The sequence below is a fragment of the Mytilus galloprovincialis genome, chromosome 14 (genome assembly GCF_965363235.1).
Source record: "Mytilus galloprovincialis chromosome 14, xbMytGall1.hap1.1, whole genome shotgun sequence".
Classification (NCBI taxonomy): domain Eukaryota; kingdom Metazoa; phylum Mollusca; class Bivalvia; order Mytilida; family Mytilidae; genus Mytilus; species Mytilus galloprovincialis.
Genome location: NC_134851.1, coordinates 1,916,808 through 1,940,333, shown reverse-complemented (window position 1 = coordinate 1,940,333; position 23,526 = coordinate 1,916,808). Strand labels below are relative to the sequence as shown.

Genomic DNA, 23,526 nt, shown 5'->3' with positions numbered 1-23,526 from the left:
CGAAGATAAGAATCTTACGGATAAAGTTGACATTGTAAACTGCTTAAATGATCACTTTAGTTCAGTGGGAGAAAAACTTATTCCACATCCCCATTCTAATTTTGAATCAGAGAAAATAAACATTTATGTTAAATCCAAAATTAATGATAACATATTGTTTTCACTATACACTGTCACAAATGATGATGTCTTTAAATATCTCTCAAATCTAGATATTAATCAATCAACCGGGACCGATGGAGTTGGCCCAAGAATATTAAAAGTATCAAAATCAATAATAGTAGATTCTCTCACTCATATTATAAACCTTAGTTTATGTACAGGTATATTTCCTGATATTTTAAAGTATGCAAAAGTAACTCCAATTTTCAAAGCCGGTAATAAGGATGATCCTAACAATTATCGTCCTATTTCGATTTTACCTACAGTGTCCAAGATTTTTGAGAGGACTGTGTCTAAACAATTGTATTCATTTTTAACTAAATACAAACTATTAGTACAACAACAATCTGGATTTAGAGAAAAACATTCATGCCACACAGCACTTATCAAAATAATTGACAAATGGTTAGAAGAATTTGACAAATGCAATTTTACTGCTGTTTTATTTCTAGATTTAAAAAAAAAGCATTTGACACTGTTAATCATAACATCTTATTATCGAAACTAAATTTATATAAATGTGATGATCACTCTGTTAAATGGTTTTCATCCTATCTCTCAAATAGATTGTAAAAGGTTAAAATTGGAACAATTGAATCAGGATACAATAATGTAACATTTGGGGTCCCACAAGGTTCCATATTAGGACCTTTATTATTCTTAATCGATAAAAATGATCTCCCGTTTAAATTAGAACACACAGAGTATGAATTATATGCAGATGACACAACTTTGCATATATCGTCCAAATCTATTTCAAACTTAAACTCTTATTTAAATAAAGACTCTGAAAACGTAATTGAATGGTGTGCTAAAAACAATGTGATAATAAATAACAAGAAGTCCAAATATATGCTTATGGGATATGAGAGAAAACTTGAGAATTGTAACGATGTCTTGTGTGTATTATCGCAAAATCAAACTGCATTTGACAATGTAGAAGTGGAAAAACTTCTTGGTATCCATATTGATAAAAATCTATCATGGTCAGTTCACATAGATAAAGTATGTGAAATATTTTCAAGCAGATTATACCTGCTAAAAAGATTAAAACGATACTTACCTCGCAAAGGTCTTATCCTTTTTTACAATAGTTATATGTTACCAATAATTGATTATTGTTGCACCATATGGGGTTTTACCGCAAATTGCAACAGTGAGCGGATTCATAAACTACAAAAGCGCACAGCAAGATTAATTTTGAATAAGCCTTTTGATTATCCATCAATATCAATGTTTAAAGAACTTAATTGGATGACCATTTATACTCGGATAAAATATTTTCAAGCCATTTTAATGTTTAAATTAGCACCAGATTATCTTACAAGTAAATTTACTGCGTACAGTGATCTATATAGTTATTCTCTTAGGTCAATAACATCTGGACATCTTCATATACCAAGGCCAAAGTCTGAATACTTCAAAAAGACTTTTCAATATTCTGGTCTAATCATTTGGAATAATTTGCCAAATGATTTAAAGGATTTAAGACATATAGAAAGCTTTAAGATGAAATGTGCTAATCTCTTTATCATAAAACAAAATGAGTAGACAAACTTTTTTAGGACATTTTTGCCATGCTAGTTCTACAGTCTGTTTTTCATGCTAGTGTATATATATATATATATTTGTAATTGTGTACATATCTATTGATTATTGTTCTATATGAAATATTCATTTAAATGTGTGAAGGCCTTGTGTGAGATTATCAATTGTATGTTAAATGAGTTACCTTCGTTAAATAAAGAATTTATTATTATTATTATTATTATTATAGTGTAATACGATATTTATCCACTCGAGACAGTTAAATTTTCAAATTTAAAACGCGAAGCTCGCCGAGCGTTTTAAATATTTAAAATTTAACTGTCAAGAGTGGATAAATATCGTATTGCACTAGATTTGGTGGTGGAATCTGTTTCTCTAATGATTTTTAGACGATATGCGGACACTCTTATTTTCGAACGACCTGCAAAAAGATGTGTTCTTTCTATGCGACTTCATCAGACATGGTCGCCTTTTTCATGACGTCACAAAAGGAATTTCAGAGGAAAACAAGAAAATTTGACGTCATAATCGAATTTTGACCAAAGAACAACTGAGATCAAATGAACCACTTGTTGATTAAATAAATATAATCAACGGGTCAGGAAAAGGATAAATCGAGTAAGAATTAGAGAAGAAATTATACCAAGATCAAAACATACAAAATAATTCAAATATGTAAAAAAAAAGCAAAGTTCTAATAATGTTGAACAAAAAAATACCTGTCATATATGACATAAGCTAAGTACTATTAATCACAAATTAATACGGTATTTCTTTTTAAGACAAAAAATGAGACAGCATAAGATTTGCAGTACTGAAAACAAGTATGCATAATTCATAATTTAAATACCTATTTCCCTTCTCAAAAGTTTTGCAATCGAGTTGATTCAATTTCGCTTTAATTTCTGAACTTACAGGTGCCCTCTATCGCATTTAAAAGACAAATATGACTAAATGTCACCCTTCAGAAACATAAAAATATAATCAAAATCTGTGTTTGAAACATCTTCTTAAGGTTTGAATAATAGTATTGGAAAACGTTTAAGAGTTATATTATAATAACTTTCATAGAAGGTGTAGATCAGTAAAGTTTTGTAGACTTGACATAGTCTTTATCGACGGAGGAAAAATTTAAATAAAAAAATGGCAGATATTTCTATCAATTCTGCTATTTTTATATTATCTGGAACAAACAACACATGATATCGGTGCGTGTTCATAGTATGGTGGACAAGGCAAAGTTCCACACCTAGCAACAACTGCAAACAATAATTTCCCGTTTTGATTTGCACTACCACCTTCTCGATACTGTGCCTGGTGATCGACACATATGTATTTAGACGATGCCTCTTGTGAGTCCCTTCCTGCTGCTAATCGTCCATAATATTCTAAGTGCCAGTTTCCGTAACACTTTGTTTTTCCAGGAATCATAATGACAGATGTTTTTCCAGTTGCCCTGCACACGGCACATGGTGGGTCGTTTTGGAGTAGATTATTCCCGAAGTAGTTGTCCTGGTATTCCCCGCCATACATTGTCGATACTTCAGACGGAAATTGGACCTTATCTCCATGAATGAAATCAGGATCATGTGGTAAACAGACACAATCCGCTGACGCTCCATAATGGCCGTAATATCCCCCGCCAAGAATTCCTAAAATGTAAACGAAACAAATAAAAATAAAAACATTGTATGGATCTTACAGAAGAAATACAAAATATGACTGCTTAATTTATTCTGCATCTCGAATATTAAACAAATCATTGGCTTTTTTGTTTTGCAAAAAAGTAATCAACTAATTCAGGATGAAAAATCAAATGCGACAGGAATCCAACGCAAAATGTAATCAAAAGACACCCAGGGCCATCATCTGCAGTATTTAGGACTATATAATATCTATATATACAATATTAAGGCCTAAAGTTAAATAATATGTTTTTCTTTCAGAAAGAGGCCATATAATAAAGATTTACCTGTGTATACCAGCTCGGTTCCATTAATTGGACAGACTTTTCATCCCCATCTCGTGAATACAGACCCTTACGAATATAAAAAGTACGATAAAGAAATTACTTTTTTTATAATTTGAACCTTCAAACGTATAAAGTAGACACACAAACACAAAACAATTATATAATAGTATATATGATTGTTTTTGTATATCGAAGTACAAAATGATCAATGGGGATAATTATGTTTGAAAATCCTGGACAATGGCCAGCAAACGCTAGACAATTTATTCGTTTCTGTATCAACGCTATATACACAATTATATATGATAAGAAAAAGACAAAGATAAACACATTATTATTTTAGTGAACTTTATGTTGGTATAATGTTCAACCACCCAGAGGTAGAACTCTTTTCATCAATTTAAATGTTATAATTCTTACCAGATGTCGTTTGCGTCAACATTGAAACTTCTGCTCTTAGTTTTTGCATTTCTAAAGACATCTGCTGCAAGGAAGCCGCGACATCAGGATCAGCTAAAAGAAGGCGTTTTTCAACTACTACAGGCTTTGCGAGAAAAAAAGTCAAGAAAATCCCCTGACATAATGGTTTGTATTCAACTTTCATTGTATTATACGTACAAAGAAAATCATAATAGACACGTAGTCAAAACTGATAACAGCTTATTGAACATAATGTGCAGATAATTGTTTTGAAGATCAAAACTAGGTTAATTGTTTAGAGGTATTTTTAACGTTTTGTTGCTGTCTCAATAAAGATTTACCTACCGTAATCATTGAAAAACGAGACAATTTTAATTTTGAAATTATCAATTTACCCCTCCTAAGAAAAAAAACTCACCTGCATACGAGATGTATATTTTCCAACTCATTTGGTTTACAAGAGCTTGCAACTGCCACTCAGACTTTATAAAATGTCACCAATGTATGAGCAGAAAGTTGATGAAACAGGATTATGTCTCCTCCCGTTTTTTTCAAAATTCATCGGAAGATACCTTGTTCATAAATATTCGGTATCAACTAAACAAATATTCAGGCTTGTCTTGAACCAATTACCTTTACTGTTTAATATATTATTGGTTATAACCCTTTGGTATGCCTCGAAACTTATATATCCCGTCCTTCTGTCATTGTGCACTATTAGTCAATTTGTGTATACCTGTATTTCAGTTTTGCTTAATATATTTAATGTTTTTATATGCTTTGCCTATATGCGATTTTGACATTTTTGTGTGTAGTTATCGCAAATTAAGATTATAACACATTGTTGACAGCTGTATTTTATTTATGACATTTTACTTATTCTGTTTGTTTGTTTGTTTTGTCCACACATTTCTGTCAATATAATTGAATTGCATTTAATTGTCAAACACGTGAGAGGTTTCGCAATCTATAAAACCAGTTTTCTACATAAGGAAATGCCTGTACCAAGTCTGAAATTTGACAGTTGATGTTTTCTTTCTGTTTTTAAATTTCCCTTGAGCTCGTTTTTTTACAATTGGTATTAGACAATCCAACTATGTACCTCTTAGCCGTTAGAACTGATTTTGAGACCATCAAATCATATACATCTTTCCTATTAGAATGTAGTTTTAGACCAGTAAATACTTAAATTACTTCTTTACCATTAGAATGTAATGTGAGTCCATCAAATCACTCACTCACTTCTTTACCATTGGAACATATTTTGAGACCATTAAATTATTTACCCCTTTACCATGAGAATGTGGCGTTAGACAATCAAATATCTAACCTTTACCATTAGAATGTGGCATGTAAACCTGACCATCCGGAGTTGCCAAGCAACGAAATAATAGCCCGGATAAGAACTTTCAGTGTTTTAAATAAACTCGCCAAAGAATCCGAATTGTTGCAACTGTATGGAGAAACCGTAAAAGCAACAAGAAAGAGGATTTATATAAGACATCGGAAAACCATACCACAAGCCGTATCCACTACGTAGTTAAACATGATTCGTTAGCCACTCCTATACGCATAGTCTTCAGTTGTAGGTGTCTCCAAAATTATGAATCACACAGTTAAAACAGCTGTTTATCTTCATTGTCTCACCAGTTGAATAAACTTACCTATATTCAATTACGATTCCGTTTTGAAAGGTGTGTCAATACAACTGACATTGAAAAGTCCTTTCTGCAAATTGGACTCGACAAGTAAGACCGAGATGCGACAGGAGTTTTTCAGGCTAAGGGATCGTACTAATAAACCTCATAGCGAACTAAATACATACAGATTTAAGGAAATTTTATTCGGTGCTACTTTTTATCTTAAATGCATCTTTACTAAAGCATGCATCGATCCACACAAGATTTACACTTGAACGAGACTTGATGTCGGCAACGTTTAAAAAAGTATAGGTACAAATGAGACTGCATTGAAAATGTATAAATTCGATGGAACTTTTAGGTAGCGTTTGTTTCAATCTCACAACTTTAACATGAAAACTAAACATTGAGGAACTCAGCAATATGGCAGCACAGGTAAAAGTATTCGATTTGGACTTCGAAAATAAACTCTTGGGTATGCGTTGGAGTTCGAAGTCCGAATTCCTTACATTTGCTTGATAGCATAACCCTATGACTAACATTATAAAAATAACAAAGCGAGAAATATTAAGACAATCTTCCCCAATTTATTACCGTCTCGGAATTCTTGGATCAAATGCTTTGAGGGAAGATCTTTTGATACAAACCCTACGGGAAAACAAATACGATTTAAACGAAAAATGGAGTGCTTTCAGACTTGACATTTCGTATACGTTACTTCCAACACACAGATTTCACGTAATTAATTCACAGGAAAGGACAACGGAGACAACATTTCGCCGGATATCTTAGATCCACCGCCGTTAATTGACACCATCATATTTATTACAAGGGAGGAGAATATTGACGGATAAATTTATAAATACAGAGGACAATACAATAAAACCAGACGAAGCTAATAAACTAGTTCAACGGAAACTAACTCTTTTAGAACATCACAATAATCAATTGAGAACTAAATACCTCACCGGACTTGTGACCTGTGAAAATTTGATACACATCTGAAAATCAGTTATGTTGTACTTTTCATGGATAATTCACCAAGAACAATGAGGATTTATGTATTGTAGAATATGTGATTACATGACTAATTGGGATTGTAAGTGCTGCAAAGATTCGTTCATCAAATTGACTTATTACTATACGGCTTATTGTTAAACTAGTTTCTCTCAAAAACAGTAACCTCATTGAGTATCCCAGAATGTTGTGAACTGCTTTCTTTTATTATAGACATTTTCTTATAATTGATAAACGTCATGTTTTTTTCTTAAAATGTCCTGTATCATGTCAGGAAAATGGCCATTGTTATATTATAGTTCGTTTCCGTGTGTGATTCGTTATAATGTTGTATTTCTGTTGTGTCGTAGTTCTCTTATATTTGATGCGTTTCCCTCAGTTTAAGTTAGTAACCGGATTTGTTTTTTTCTCAATCGATTTATGAATTTCGAACAGCGGTATACTACTGCAGCCTTTCTTCAATGTCTTTAAGCGCGGTAAACAGTATATTCGACGTCGCTTCTTAGCGACGATATCTGTGCTCATATGTCATGTATGTAGTTAATATACGGATATATATATGGTATGTTCAGATTTAATGTCAATAAGGTAACGACCACCAAACCATAAAAGCGTATCATAATTGTTTACCCTTTTAGTAGATATTTTACCAATACTCGCTCGGTAAAACTAACGAGTACTCAATCAGTGAATCTTCATTGAATTTAAATCCTTGCCATGTGGGCATTAATAGTTCTTTTGTCCCATATAAAAGTCTATATGAAATATTTCGCCTTTCTGTAAGAACGCACTAACATTTTTTTTTTGACTACAGAACTGTTGAAACACAATCTGATAATAAAGTTCAGAAAGTCAATTGTACTTACAGTACACAGTACCATGACCTTACCAATATCTAGGATAAATTTTCATGATTTAAATCTAACCTAGATTTTTTTCTCAACATAAGGATAGAGAGTTATTAACCAAAAGATAATTGTAAACAATACATAGACAATACCTGTTTAGTGTCTGTAAATATCAGCTATATTTGTACGAGGCTGGGAAACAAGGTGTTTGTGAGCTTTTAGCGAGCTACTACACCTGTTTCGAGCCGAGTACAAATACAGCTGATATTTCAAGACACTAAACAGTTATTGTCTTTATCCTACAATTAATTTTGTATATTATTTTTGTTTTGAAAGACACAATGATACAGAGGAGGATATTGCTCTGAAGAAATGTTTGAAAGCAAATTTTAAACAGAACGTATAAAAGTAATCGTTAATTCGCAATTAATACGTCATTGGAAAACAGTATACTACTGTTGTCTTTATTTAACACATGTTTTGCATTTATTTTCGATTTGAAATCCCTTGAGGCCCGTGTAGTAATACTATACAGTAATCACACATTCAGCTGAAGACGGGTTCACAAAAAAAGAATCTCGAATGGTCAACAATAATACATCGCTCATGGTGAATAATTATCTATTTTAACATAACAACTAATTTCAACAGTAAAAAAAATAACAAAACATTGGCCAATTTGAAACAGGAGTGTACGAGTTGTCCTACGCTTCAGACTCGACATTCACTAAACCTGCATGCTGAAATCGACATGGTTGTTTTTGTTACACAATAATACACATTCAAGTTTTAAAATCGATAGTTGTCATCGTAGAAAAGACTGCTGTTCATGTGTGTATAATATCAGAAAATTGGTGTGATTCTTATTGCTCTGAAAAAATGTTTGAAAACAAACAGAACGTATAAAAGTAATAGTTAATTCGCAATTAATACGTCATTGGAAAGCGACTGCAATACACATTCTGAGGTCACCCAGGTTCATACAATACTTAGTCCGGCACTGGGCGGAGCTTTAAAGTGATATCTGTATAGTATACAGATACAGGATAGCGATATATGTAGGGCTGTATATGTATTGTAGAACACCCAATTGCAGGATAAAATATTATAACTTGAAGGAGCATACAAAATTATAATCAGAGGGATAAACAGGAAGCACAATCAAAAGAGAAAAATACAATCTAGAAACCTTTAGACAGGAAACTCAATCAAAGAAATTAAATATAAACCCACGGAAACCTACGTCGTCAATCAAATAGGACGGGTAAGCATTACCTCCAATAGCGGACAAGTCATGTTAAACAAGTGTTTGATTAACAACTGAGGTAATCTGATTACTCCTAAAGTTTAATGCACCATTTAAATTGCGCTTTTTTTACACAACAGTATTCAGATTATTTGCGTTTCAATTTAGTTTAAAAAGGAGCGAAAGATACCAGAGGGACAGTAAAACTCGTAGATAAAAAATAAACTGACACCGCCATGGCTAAAAAATGAAAAAGACAAAAAGACAAACAGACAAACAGCAGAACCCAACATACAACATAGAAACTAAAGACTTAGCAACACGAACCCCATCAAAAACTGGGGTGAATTCAGGTGCATCGGATGCTAATCAGATCCTGCTCAACATGTGGCACCCGTCGTGTTGCTCATGTTATTTCAAAGCCAGTAAATAGTCTTATTCGGTAGGTCACATTCGTGAAAAAGGTCGGGGACTGTAGTTACAAAATGAACATATCATCTGTGTAACGGTTATTCCATAACGGTCAACACACTCATGATGGCGTCCGTAAAATTCCCCATTTTGAACGTTTGGATTAATATCTTCATTGTGAGCAGCAACCTTCTATCAAAAAAATCATGATAGTATTTACAAACCCGGATATATCGTATCTATTCGGAGATTTATTTTTCGTATGTAGGCGCTGCTGGAACGTCGCTACATAGAAATGGAAAGTTTACAATTGGGAAGCTGAAATCATCTCTTTTGTCGTAATATTTTGTTTTGCAACCGACCCTTATTGTCAATTTCCAGATGTAAGTCAAGATATGAGGCCACAACTTGGTGAATGCCATTATACTGAAGCAGTTTCCAGGGGAAATCAATGCTACGGTTCTTTCAGTAAACGCTATATATATATTGTAAGATATATCATCCAAATATAGGGGAAATGAAACTTAAGGAAGTAACTGCATGGTGGTGTATGTCAGCATATTAGTTTCAGGTTTAAATTTTCTTTCCTACTTTTTTTTAAGAATGTAGTCATTACATGCTAAAAAAATATTGTCGGATATTTGGTGCTGGGTTTTCCCCCTACTATACAGGGTAAACTATTTTATTTTATTTTATCACAAATTTTAATTACTTTATTTTCAATTTCATTTAAAAGTTGTTGTATTTCTTTCAAAGTACTTGAAAACAAAATTAGACAAATACAATTTTATCAATATCTACACGTATAAATATTAATGTATTTATTAAAGTTGAGCATACACGTGTTTTCTATTATGTAAACAATCACACGTGATTGTGTGTCCGCATAGTGGTCATCTATTGGTGTTTATGTTAGATAAACAGGTTTGTGTTTTAAATATATGATATTTCGGATTGGTCAATATTTTTCGCATTGCGTAAATATATTGAGTATGATATTTGTTATGTAAATAGCACGGGATTTTTAAAGCACGAATAGTTGTCTTGTTTAAGTAATTTAAGATATATGGTCATTCGAAGCTCGTATACCGTTCAGTAAGGCAGCTTAGTTTAGGTAAAGACCCCCCACCCCCCCTCCCGGATTAAGATGCTTGTACATTTGAAATGTTTTCGCGCATAGATAGAAAGATATTTATTCTATCAGTAGGACATTGTTTGTTCGATTATTAAGATTTATATGTATATATGATTTCTGATTTTGTTTTTCTATTTTGTAGGCTGTCGTGTACTACGCAGCGGTGTGACCGATATCATGACATCGGGACTCAATATTTTGATTTAATAAAATTTAACAGTAAGCTGCACATGCTGGCGAGCTATTCCTATGTAACAAGTGTTTGTTTTTATTTTATAAATACTTTATATGCGTTTGAGGTGACGAATTAGAATATAATTGACAATTCAGTACTCGTCGGTCAAATGCTTACATTTTATATAGATTGTATGAAATTGGATAACATTTCTATGGCATTTTAAATCACAAATGCAAAGTCTACCGAAAAACGTGTGGTAAATATTATGACTAAACAAATACTGTTGGCTTTAGTCGAGGATTATGTTAGGCAATTGGCTGAACAACTACACCTGGATTCAGTCGAGGATCATGTTAGGCAATGGGCTAAACAAATACTGATGCATTTAGTCGCGGATTATGCCAGGCAATGACCAAAACAAATACTGATGGATTCAGTTGAGGATTATGCAAGGCAATGGGCTAAACGCGAAAAAGAAGACGTAGATGCTCATTTTGAATGGATTAAGGTTGTGAGGTCGTTGATACAAATTAGAATTAATACCCATGATACGGCAATCTTTACAGAACCAAATGTTGCAAAACTTTTGTACTACCCCCATGACATATATGTCCCCGGCCGCGGATAAAACTCCAAACAAGTGTTAATCTCATTATATAAACTGCTTGATAAATGAATTAGGTATTGATGATTCACTTGGAAACTCAACATATACCCTCACGACACTTACCAAAGAGGAAATCCTGGATAATCATAGGTCTGTTCTATGTTCCTTGAAATTTCAACCGAAAATGAAAAACTGGATCTTCCATCACTGTATTGATACATAAACTACATAAGTTTCCTAACAGAACAACGGTATATTGCTCGGTCTTCAAAGAGCTCAATGAAACCTCTTTCTTAATAATTATTAACATCTAGTTTATCAGTAATCAAAGCCGGGCTTCAAAGTTATTGTGAAACTGCCTATTCTAAAGGTGGCGTGAATCAGATGTGGATTCTAAAAAATTCTAGAGATCTTTTATAGTACACAAAAGCTAAAACTCTCTCATCTTGCAATAGTATTAAAACATTATACTTTTCAACACTTAACACAACTCTTCCCCATTCCAAACCAAAAGAAAAATTGAAATAGTTGGCATTGCTTTGTTTCATTAAAAAGAATGGCGAACGTATCTAGTCGAAGAGAGGGTTAAATCATACTTTGTAAAGAATCACGCTGATTCAAACAAAACATCCTCTCAAATTGACATTACCAAAATGCTTGATTTCTTGATTGACAGCATATTTGCAACGTTTAGATGACGTGGTTTTCAACAGACTGTCGGCATTCCAATTGGAACCAACTATGTCCCTCTTCATGCCGACTTGCTTCGTTATTTGTATGAGACTGAATTTATATAGGACATTAGGAATAAAGATAAGAAGTTTGCAATATCCTTTAACTTTACTTTCCGCTATATAGATGATGTTCTCTCACTACAAAAATTAAAATTTGGTGACTCAGTTGAACGCATCTATCCCATAGAACTAGAGATAAAGGATACAAAAGATACAGTTAAGTCTGCCTCATGTCTTCACTTACATCTAGAAAATGACAATGAGGGTCGGTTAAAAACAAAACTTTACTACAAAAGAAATTATTTTAGCTTTTAGTTTCCTAATTGTGAACTTTCCATTTCTTTGTAGCAACATTCAAGCAAAACCTGCATACGGAGTAGATATCTCCCAATTTGATACTATACATGTATTCCCGGGCTTGTATTTCCTTTATAGAAGGTTGCTGCGAACAAAGAACCTATTAAACCAAGAGTTCAAAAGGGTGAAGTTGAAATAATCCCTTCGTGAATTTAACAGAGGTCATCACGAGTTTGTTGACCGTTATGGAATATCCGTTTCACAGATGACATCTGAAACAAGGATGTAACCTACTTCCCTTCAATCGACACTTATAGCCTAAGATTAGATAAATTTTGCATTATAAATACGTAGATGAACAAGGTAGTCTAGATTAAACAAGGCAATGTCGTATTACAAATACTTTATTTGTTTTTCAGTTTTCTTTGTAGGGTCTTTTGCGTTTGATAAACGACTCCTTTTGAACGACCCGGATGTGATGACTGAATTGAAGGGATTATCTTTGGAGGTACAAACTTTAAAACAGAAATCTTTTCAACTAGAACACGATCTGGCACAAAAATCAGCTGACGTCACTCAAATGAAACAAAAACTTGCCACAACTACACAGGAGCTTGCAAACAATAAGTTAGAACTTACCAAAAATAAACTGGAACTTTCAACAATTAAACAGAGTATGGTCACTTCAAACTCTGGTAAGTTTTAAATTAAAAACTTTCTTTCATTTCGTGTCCATTCATTTTGAATTACTTTGAAACATATTGTTACATTGTGTATAGACACTTTCCGCAGTGTTTAAACACTTTCTTTTGCTGTTATATACAATTTGTTATCATCGTTAAATTAAACTTAGAAGAATTAGAACACAATAATACTTTGCTAATTATAAAACGTCATATTTTGGTACAATAATTGTTTATTTACCATAGTAACATTGAATATTGTGCATGAAGAATGAAATATGTCTACAGTATGATTGGTTTGAATCTTTAGCAATTGTTTATAAAATTTATGAATCAAAATTTGTAAATATTTACAAACCCACATTTAAATTGGTTTATACCAGCATACGCACATTTAATTTGTTTTGTTAATACTTTAAATTTCATACCCATATTTGTATCATTTATATCCAAATTTTTTATTATAAAAATATCTACATGTCCAACTTTTGTTTTTGTTGTAAAAAGCTTAACATGCTTAAGGTAGATAGGGAGTCTTCCTCCATCTTGGATTTGGAAATACCATAAAAAAACAAGGTCTAGATTTTTAATAGAATGTGCAAATTTTAGTAGGTAATTCATGTGTAAGAACTTTCACTTCAGTATGGAAAATGATATGTTTAATCATATTTATGGTTGTATTTTACAAAAAACAGAAAACTTTAATTTTTTTCCAACTTTGCCACATAAGGGGAAGCAACTCAAATGCAAGGGCAGATAATTCAGATTAAGGTACTTTTACAATAGAATGTGTTAGGAATTTACCTATTTTGTATTGTAGCAGGAAAACGGGTCCGGTGACCCCATATTATCTTAACTGAAAGCATACTATTAAAACTATCTTCTCATATGCTATCTCAAAATTCTATGGTGTAGTTTAAGATTTTTTGCTGAAAACTGGGTTTTCCATGCATAATCTATACAAAATCTATCAATTTTAAACACCGTGTAGCGTGAAAATAAGTCCGGTGACCCATTTTTTTATCATTTTTTTAAAAGGCATGAGATTAACTACATTTTGGCAAATTATTAAAAAAAATCTATGGATAAAAGTTTAGACACCCCATCTACCTTAAGTGTAACTTGAAACAACAGTATATTATATACACGTTTAAAGAAATAAAGATAAGTTATATCACAAACAACAGTATATTATATACACGTTTAGAGAAATAAAGATAAGTTATATCACAAACATCAGTATATTATATACACGTTTAGAGAAATCAAGATAAGTTGTATCACAAACAACAGTATATTATATACACATTTAGAGAAATCAAGATAAGTTATATCACAAACAACAGTATATTATATACACGTTTAGAGAAATCAAGATAAGTTATATCACAAACAATAGTATATTATATACACGTTTAGAGAAATCAAGATAAGTTATATCACACACAACGGTATATTATATACACGTTTAGAGAAATCAAGATAAGTTATATCACAAACAACAGTATATTATATACACGTTTAGAGAAATCAAGATAAGTTATATCACAAACAACAGTATATTATATACACGTTTAGAAAAATCAAGATAATTATCTCACAAACAACAGTATATTATATACACGTTTAGAGAAATCAAGATAAGTTATATCACAAACAACAGTATATTATATACACGTTTAGATAAATCAAGATAAGTTATATCACAAACAACAGTATATTATATACACGTTTAGATAAATCAAGATAAGTTATATCACACACAACAGTATATTATATACACGTTTAGAGAAATCAAGATAAGTTATATCACACACAACGGTATATTATATACACGTTTAGAGAAATCAAGATAAGTTATATCACAAACAACAGTATATTATATACACGTTTAGAGAAATCAAGATAAGTTATATCACAAACAACAGTATATTATATACACGTTTAGAGAAATCAAGATAATTATCTCACAAACAACAGTATATTATATACACGTTTAGAGAAATCAAGATAAGTTATATCACAAACAACAGTATATTATATACACGTTTAGATAAATCAAGATAAGTTATATCACAAACAACAGTATATTATATACACGTTTAGATAAATCAAGATAAGTTATATCACACACAACGGTATATTATATACACGTTTAGATAAATCAAGATAAGTTGTATCACAAACAACAGTATATTATATACACATTTAGAGAAATCAAGATAAGTTATATCACAAACAACAGTATATTATATACAAGTTTAGAGAAATCAAGATAAGTTATATCACAAACAACAGTCTATTATATACACGTTTAGAGAAATAAAGATAAGTTGTACAACACACAACAGTATATTATATACACGTTTAGAGAAATCAAGATAAGTTATATATATCACAAACAACAGTATATCATATACACGTTTAGAGAAATAAAGATAAGTTATATTACAAACAACAGTATATTATATACACGTTCAGAGAAATCAAGATAAGTTATATCACAAACAATAGTATATTATATATGTTGTGTACAAGTTATCATTTTGTACAAATTATAATTTGTACAAAAATATTGTACAAATTATAATTTGTATTTTGACTTTGTACAAATTATAATTTGTACAAAACGTGCCTGTACAAATTACAATTTGTACAAAATTTGACCAAAATTCACTTATAACTTGTACAAAAGTTTTAAATATGAATTTTGGTGAAAAATGCATTGATTCACACGATAGAATTGTAATTAACTGACCACACACTAAACTTAATTAACAAAATACACCGTTTTTTCACAACTACAAAAGGCAGATTGATCTTCGAAATTTTTGAGAGAAAAAAGTAAACAAATAGGATTTTTATACAAATTTTTAATACATAAATTCTTTTTCTTTAAAAAAAAAAAAGAGATCATTCAATAGTACTGCTTGATGAGTTCTTATCGTTATTTTGAGGATTTTTGTTTTATTTAGAAAGTTTGCAAAAACGATTATAGTTGTAAAATTTGATATTTTGTATCGTGAAAGATCGTGCTTAGCATTTTGATGATCGTGAAAAGGATCTCAAAAGATATGTTGCCACTTATTCGTTATTTCAAAAATTCCATGAAAACAATCAAATCTTTCTTTAAACAAGTTATAGTTTATATTTGTAATTGGTACCTCAAAAGATTGGATTTATATGACTTGTTCAGCTTCACTTTTGTTTGTGAAAAGATTGATGGTTCAATGCCATTGGGTCTGATGATTTTATAATACTACACCAACTATAAAATAAAAGTCTGTCTGTCTGTTCTGCATATGTTTAACGTTGTTTTTTCAAGCTTAGATTGTCTCAACTGATTTCCGTTAAGTTTGATATTTATAAAACAAAGATCCTTGTTGAAAAAAACATTGATAAAAAAACGGCAGAAAAACAACTGACATATTCCTGACTTTAGTATAGTCATATTCCTTAACCAAATGGGGTGTTTAATCTCGCTTTTTTTCTTGGATATTTATTTGTCTAAAAGTCCAACTGAAGCAGTGAAATACACATGTTTATTCACAGCAACGGTTCTTGAGCTTCAACGTTCGCTATGTGAAGCAGTTAAAATGCCAGTAAAACAGGTCGTCATCGATTTGGGAGTCAAAAGATGGTTTGTAATACCTGATTCCATAAATCACTAGATCAACTGCTCAAACGAATGATAAAGAAATAATGTTTGATTTTGTAACTTAGGTGTACTGTGTGGTCATTTAATAGCATTTCAATAATGTGTATCGATGCTTTTTTCACCAAAATCCATATGATAAATAATTGTACAAGTTATAAGTGAATTTTTGTCCATTTTTGTACAAATTGTAATTTGTACAACCACTTTTTGTACAAATTACAATTTGTACAAAGTCAAAATACAAATTATAATTTGTACAATATTTTTGTACAAATTATAATTTGTACAAAATGATAACTTGTACACAACATATACACGTTTAGAGAAATAAAGATAAGTTGTATCATGTACATTGGTCATCATTTGTCAAATAAATCTAAGATACAATTCAAAATGTTTAGAATATGTCAAGCCATATTGAAAAAAAATAAGAATGCCGAGTATCTGTCGAGAAATTTCCAGACATAATTCAATTGTCAAGAATTTGTCCAGAACTTTGAAGACCATATTCAGATTGTTGAGAATTTGTCGAGTACATTTCATACAAATTTGATATAAATCAGAATTTGTCAAGAACAATTAAGACAACAGTAATACTTTTGGAGAATCTCGAGTAATTGTTCATGCAAATCAAGATTATTTTTTTTTACTTTTGGACTTTGGTAGTGATCAAGTCTGTAAAACCATATTTTTTTTTCTTTTAATTGATTCTATACACGACAACCTCATTACATAAACCATCTTAAAATAATACGCGAGAAGCACGTTTTGTGTATATAAGACTCAACTAGCTACTTGTTCACATGTTGTTTTAAAAAGTATCGATATGTGCGGTTCGTTTTAAGGTTCTAAGGGTTAAAATCATTATTCCTGATCTTGAAACGCAGATCAGCGAGTTTCAAAAAGCGAAAAAAATAATATGTATATACATGTATAATACATATGTAGGACTCTAAAGTGCGATTGGGACGCTAAAATGCGATGGTCACGCTAAAGTGCGATGGCCTACGCTAAAGTACGATGGTTTGATACGCTAAAATGCGTTTTTCTTCAAATACATGCATCGACGTTAGCAACGTTCGACAGCATTATGACGAGAATGTCTGTCCAGATTAAGGACTTTTATTACACGAGAAAAGAAAGAAAAGAAGAGAAAAACAAATAATCATGCACAATCTGGAATTTTTGATCGTTGCTGGAAGAGGTTAACTTAATTTATGAAATTGTAGAAATAACTTTAATCAAAACAGTTACTTTCTTATTGAATTATTCAATACAAAACAAAATAATACTATATGGTTTGTTATTTCTGTTAAATAATAAATATACGTCAATTAGACAGCAACCTAACAAACAGATGTGTAGTATCATCATACTATATGATTGCCAATACAACAACTTTCTATCTTCGACAAGATGTAGAATAAACTATCCATCCAATCCCAAATGCCGTTCATGTATGCAGCTAATAATCATATGGCCGTCAACGTAAAGCCTTGGTCCATGCCGCAACTAGCTATTATATAGGGTTACAATGTATAGAATGACCAGTGTAAACAATTCAAAAGAGAAAGACTACGACTTGACACATAATTAAAACAATAAACGAAAAATGTAATAGGACGTCAGCAAAAAACGAAAACCATTGCCTGAACCACATTCCCGTTATACCATCGGACTTTAGCGTGTCATACCATCGCACTTTAGCGTGATTTCTGATCGCAGTTAAAAAACAAACAACCATCGCACTTTAGCGTCTGACACCATCGCACTTTAGCGTAGACCATCGTACTTTAGCATGAACATCGCACTTTAGAATACCATTGCACATTCATAAGGGGGCAACAATTTAATTTTTTTAGTTTTTCGACACTATCAATCAAATCATATTTTTTTCAGAGTTGAACACTATGAGGAAAGATAATCTGGATTTATAATATTACTTTAGGAGGGAAAACATACGTGTTGCAGTGATGTCAACACAACATTGCTGATTCTTGAACTAGTGATATCATTTGAAATAATTTAAAATGTGTGGATTGATATTTTTGTTGAAATGATATTAAGTTTGGTAATATTGAAACTTATATGACTGATTTTTAGAAAATTTTACATTATGTTAACATTTGGAATTGAGATTTTACACCCTTTAAATTTCATTATATTTTCATTTTGAATTGTGATTTTACATCCTTTAGATTTCATTATATTTTCATTTTTTATTTTTTTATTTTTTTTTATTAATACACTCAAGCACATATTGTGTGCAACAAGAGCAGCATTATGTAGTATACAAAATAATAAATTGCTCAATAAATGTTACAAATAAAAAATAACGCAAACATTTTATCACTACGGGTGAAAAAGAAGTTTTAAGTATCTGTGAGATAAGTTTAGGGTAGTACTAGCGTAGAATTAATTTTTCAAGATAGATTATTGATAGAGTTCATGCTTTTCGCACTAATTTGTATAGGCCAGGCTTTAAATTACGAGTCAGTTTCGTCAGAATTAATTCTATTCCGCTTCAGCATTTCCCGCAGATTTGGTATCGGACGATTCCATGAGTTAAAATCACTGGGTCGGGTCGAATTAATTAATTGACATTTATCCGATAATTTATCGGCTTCAAAAATGTGGCTGTTTCTGTTCAGTATTTCCTTGCGATCCATGTTTTTTGATACTCTGTCATCGTTTGTTTTGTACAATTCTCCTTCTATGAAAAGTTTATCTCTTATCAAAACAGCTTTCTTTCGGTCTTTCTTTGCCTGCTTTAAAACAGGATATAGGCTTTTTCTCTTCTTTTCAATTTTTACAGGAAATTGTGCGCGGACAGAAATATTTGTCCCCTTTAATTTGTGACAGTTCCTCATGACTAACTGTTTATCTTTCAAAGATACAAACTTAGTCATTATATTTTGTCTTTGCTTTCCGAAACGATGTACAGAAACGAAATTCATATTTTCAACGATTCCGAGTTTTTTGTGGATAAAATCCCTTACAATGTTCTCTGTATCCTCATTTGGCTCGTGCTTTAATCCGGATATAATGATGTTGTTAGTCATTGATCTCCATTGTAACTCTTCGACATCGCTCTCCATATTTGACAATCGGTCATTGACGCATTTTATATCGAATGTGTTTTCTTTGTTATCTTTGCTTCTTTTAGCAATGATATTTTCGACACATTTTCTTTGCAGCGATCTATAATTTTATGCACAACCGTACGCATGTGTTCTCCTTTTTCTTCGATCATTTTATATCGGTTCAACACAATTTCGCACTTCTGTTCTACGTGTTCAATTCTTGTTATCATTGCGTCTAATTTCCCCTCAAATTGCGATATCCTTGAAACTTCCCGCTCAAGCTTTCCACATTTTGTCTGGAGATCTGCCACGACAGCAAGTACAGAGTTTAATATAGAGATAGTTTTGGTATCAAGTTCTTTGTATTCCGACATTATTATTCAAAATATATGTATATAATAAAGTTATGTTTGTTGCAATTGAACGCCGAGAGAACAATGGAGAACAATCAATCGCCACTAACAACCCGACGACGTTAGCAACATTAGCAAATCTCTTGTAGTAAACGAAATATTCAGAATATTTTTCATTATTGTCGTGAAATCAGTGAAGTTGTTGAAAAATTAATTTTACCGTTCGAATAAAATCCTTAAAATCTGTGACTCCAGTCCATTTGTTAAGTTTGTATGCTGGCCTAGATCTTGATAGTTAGAGTTTTTGCAGGAGCAAAAAAAGCATGACTGTCTTTGCCAGTACTTCCGCCAATTGAAATTTTACACCCTTAAAATTCTTTTATATTTACATTTTGAATTATTATCTTTTTAGTTGTAGGATCTGTTTATACTAGATGGGGAAGAGAAGATTGTCCGTCTAACGGAACAGAATTAGTTTATTCAGGTGATTAAACTAAGTAGTGAAGGGGTAGGGACATTACGACCAATTTGACCAATGAAAATACATTTGTTTTTAGAACTTCTTCTGAAATCAAATGTCCCTAGGTTATTAGAAATACAAATGGATCATCCGTTTGATATTATAATAATCAAGGATTTTTATAGTATTACGATACAAATCTTTGTAATATTATATTGAGTTTTTATAAGATGAAAAATGAAAGAGCCATGCCGATTATATTTTTGTTGTAAAATAACAAATACATTTTAAAAGAAACATGTATAATTTCCTATTGGATATTCATGCCGTCATTATAGTAAAGCTAAAGGTCTAGAATGAAATTTATAAACATATTAAAAAACTACCAACAATATGTATCTATATTGTTAATTAAACATGAACAAATATACATCCTTAAATATAATTAAAACAAATGTTAAAGATACGCCAAATAGACAGCAATCAACGACAAAATTAACAGCCGAAGGCCACAAAAGTGTCTACAACACAGCAAAACAAATCCTGCATCCGGAGGTGTACATAATGTACATCAGGTGGTCCCTTAATAATAACATGTATGTACTAGTTCAGTGAACATGGACGTCATACTAAACTCCAAAACACATAAATGAACCATAATTAAAATCATTACAAGAATAACAAATCCAAGAGGCTCCATACTTGGGACAGGAGCTTAAATGCATACTCTATTCTTTTATTAATACAGGGATTGCTGGTGGCGGTTGGTATGGTTACACAGGCTCTGCTGTAAACTATGTGTGTTTGCCTCACCATCCAGAATTTATCAAAGGCGACTCATCAGGCGGTGATGCGACAATATATGGTGCAGAATATCAAACCAATTATTTTGGTCAAGGTTTATATGATAATGATGTTCCCTGTGCTGTATGTAGAGCCGTCGGAAAGTCATCTGTACACATGATTCCAGGAAAAATAAATTGTTATGGCAACTGGCATCAAGAATATTATGGTAGACTGGCTGCCAATGCAAACACTCATAAAGCAGGTTCTGAATACGTCTGTGTCGATCACGTGGCACAGTTCCGAGAAGGAGGTGGATCCAATGCTAATGGGAAACTATTTTTTAAAGTTGGAGCTAAGTGTGGTTCACTGCCTTGTCCTCCGTACTATGACATGGCACCCATGTCTTGTGTTGTCTGTTCTAAGTGATTGCGTCACAGAATTGTTTAAAAATACATGTACATGTATTCAGAATATTTGACCATGATCTTGTGTTTTCTTTTGTTAAGTAAAGTTAATTTTACCGAATATAAACTATAAATTTTGTTGAATATTATTGTTTAAACTTGTAAAATAAATGAAAGTTTTTAACGACCTTAACTGGCTATTACAACCCTTGCACGTTCGGTTCATTAAACTTGCATCTTGTTGTGATGCAGTATTATTTGTGATACTGCATGTACTGATTTATGATAAAATAGAGGCCCTAAAGAAGATGTGTCGATCACCTAGCTAGGTCTTTGTGCATATTCAGCAATTGAAGCTCTCCATCATTTTTCCTAGAATATAGTCACGACTAAAATATGTTTTTGTTGAAACGGTATAGCTACTCTTTTTTTCCTTTTGAACAGTTTCTCTCTATTATCTGTATATATTTTTTGTCCAAACACAAAAGTGTTAAGATCGTTATTTAAGTGCATTAGCTGCTATATACACGAAGACAACTGACAATTTCATCTACCAAGACATATTTTTGTTAGCTGACCCATTTTTTCAAGAATCTACCTTAAAGTATCTAGTATAGCTTTCAAGATAATTGGCAAACAATAAAAAAGGGAAATTCGTCATGAAAGGGTAATATCCTACAGAAAAAAAACGTCCGAGTGTTTCAATGTTAATATACCGAAGGTATTTCTCATCATTTGGGACATGTTTACCGTTGTCTGATTTCCTTATAGATAGTTGTTTTCAAGATACAAAACTTGCATGTTATCCCTATGTCTTTTAGTCATGCTGGCCATATTGGTTGGCAGGTAAGGACACATTTAAAAAAACAAACTGAAAAAAACCAATGATAATTGTGACCAAGTTTTGGTTTGGACAATGTCATCTTTATACCAAAGAGGAGTTGTCTCCCATACACCTAGAACTATAAAGATTTATGTAATTTCTCCAGGTCACAGTGGCACCCATAACAACTATGTTGTCAATTACTTGGTTTATATCAGGTTAATTAGTGTAAATGTGTATTCATGTGGTTTTTTTTGTTTTTGTTTAAATGTACTTTAATCATTCTAATCATTTTCTGTGCTTTATTTTGTAATTCATTTGATTGTATAGCTCAAATTTTGGGCACCATGATTGGTAAATAAAATTATCTTATCTTATCTTATCTTATCTTATGACCTTAAACTGAACGTTATCATGATACATCATAAAATATCAAAATGGACATATGATATATTTCAAAAGTTTTACTTCTAGGTTTAAGATATATCTTCATTAAAGTACATTATAGGTTTAATTATATATGGCATTTATGACACATTGTCAAACAGCGAGGATTTTTGTGTATTTTTCATCCTAAAAAAGTTGAGGAAACCTTTCAACATAGGATCCACAATGTTCGGTTGCCAAAGTTGCATGCTTATGATGATATTGAAGCTCGAGCTCTAAACAAAATCTTGTTCAGGGATGGCAAAATAAATTACGTTAAAAATGTCCAGAATTATTCAAAACTTGACTAGAACTGCATATATACTTGAAGAGGAGCTATTTGCTTCGCATCACGATGCGGAGCTATTAGTTTTAGTCGACATGCATGACATCTTGAATTAACTACTTATCACATATAGATTCTGATTGGTTGTATTATGATGCAGCTGAGATACAGCAACAGCTATTGGCTTAAATAAGATAAAGAGTCACAGACTTTTCTCGTCCAGGATGCATGTTAAGAATCAAATGTCAGAAAATTAACTATGTGTATTTCAGTTCCGATCAACGCCGTTGAACTGTCATTAATTCATGTTCGTTTTATTTGCATATGCTAGTATTTCACAGATAAATTC

The 23,526-nt window shown here is 31.8% G+C and overlaps 2 long non-coding RNA genes across 2 annotated transcripts; one reads left to right on the top strand and one right to left on the bottom strand.

The window, feature by feature from the left end:
- Positions 1-2,861: 2,861 nt before the first annotated feature.
- Positions 2,862-4,322, bottom strand: LOC143058481 (uncharacterized). Its single transcript, XR_012973083.1, has 3 exons — positions 4,103-4,322; positions 3,683-3,748; positions 2,862-3,362 (listed from the first exon to the last, which is right to left on the bottom strand). It is a non-coding gene; the product is annotated as an uncharacterized LOC143058481 (long non-coding RNA).
- Positions 4,323-12,573: 8,251 nt separating this feature from the next.
- LOC143058833 (uncharacterized) lies at positions 12,574-21,835 on the top strand. The gene is made up of 3 exons (XR_012973249.1): positions 12,574-12,910; positions 20,405-20,476; positions 21,201-21,835. It is a non-coding gene; the product is annotated as an uncharacterized LOC143058833 (long non-coding RNA).
- The last annotated feature ends 1,691 nt before the right edge of the window (positions 21,836-23,526 follow it).